This window comes from Mizuhopecten yessoensis, unplaced genomic scaffold, assembly GCF_002113885.1.
Source record: "Mizuhopecten yessoensis strain PY_sf001 unplaced genomic scaffold, ASM211388v2 scaffold10945, whole genome shotgun sequence".
NCBI classification, from domain to species: Eukaryota; Metazoa; Mollusca; class Bivalvia; order Pectinida; family Pectinidae; genus Mizuhopecten; species Mizuhopecten yessoensis.
Genome location: NW_018408800.1, coordinates 452,056 through 452,526, shown reverse-complemented (window position 1 = coordinate 452,526; position 471 = coordinate 452,056).

The window sequence follows — 471 nt, the reverse complement described above, 5'->3', positions numbered from 1 at the left end:
TGCGCTGACTTCTGTTCAGTACAATTACACCGACTTGTGTACAGTAAAATTACACCGACTAATGTACAGTACAATTACACTGACTGATGTACAGTAAAATAACATCGACTTGTGTACAGTACAATTACACTGACTGAGGTACAGTAAAATAACACCGACTAATGTACAGTACAACTACACTGACTGATGTACAGTTAAATTACACCGACTGATGTACAGTAAAATAACACCGACTTGTGTACAGTAAAATTGCGCTGACTTCTGTTCAGTACAATTACACCGACTTGTGTACAGTTAAATTACACCGACTGATGGACAGTACAATAACACCGACTTGTGAACTGTACAATTACACCGACTAATGTACAGTACAATTACACTGACTGATGTACAGTAAAATAACACCGACTTGTGTACAGTAAAATTGCGCTGACTTCTGTTCAGTACAATTACACCGACTTGTGTACAGTA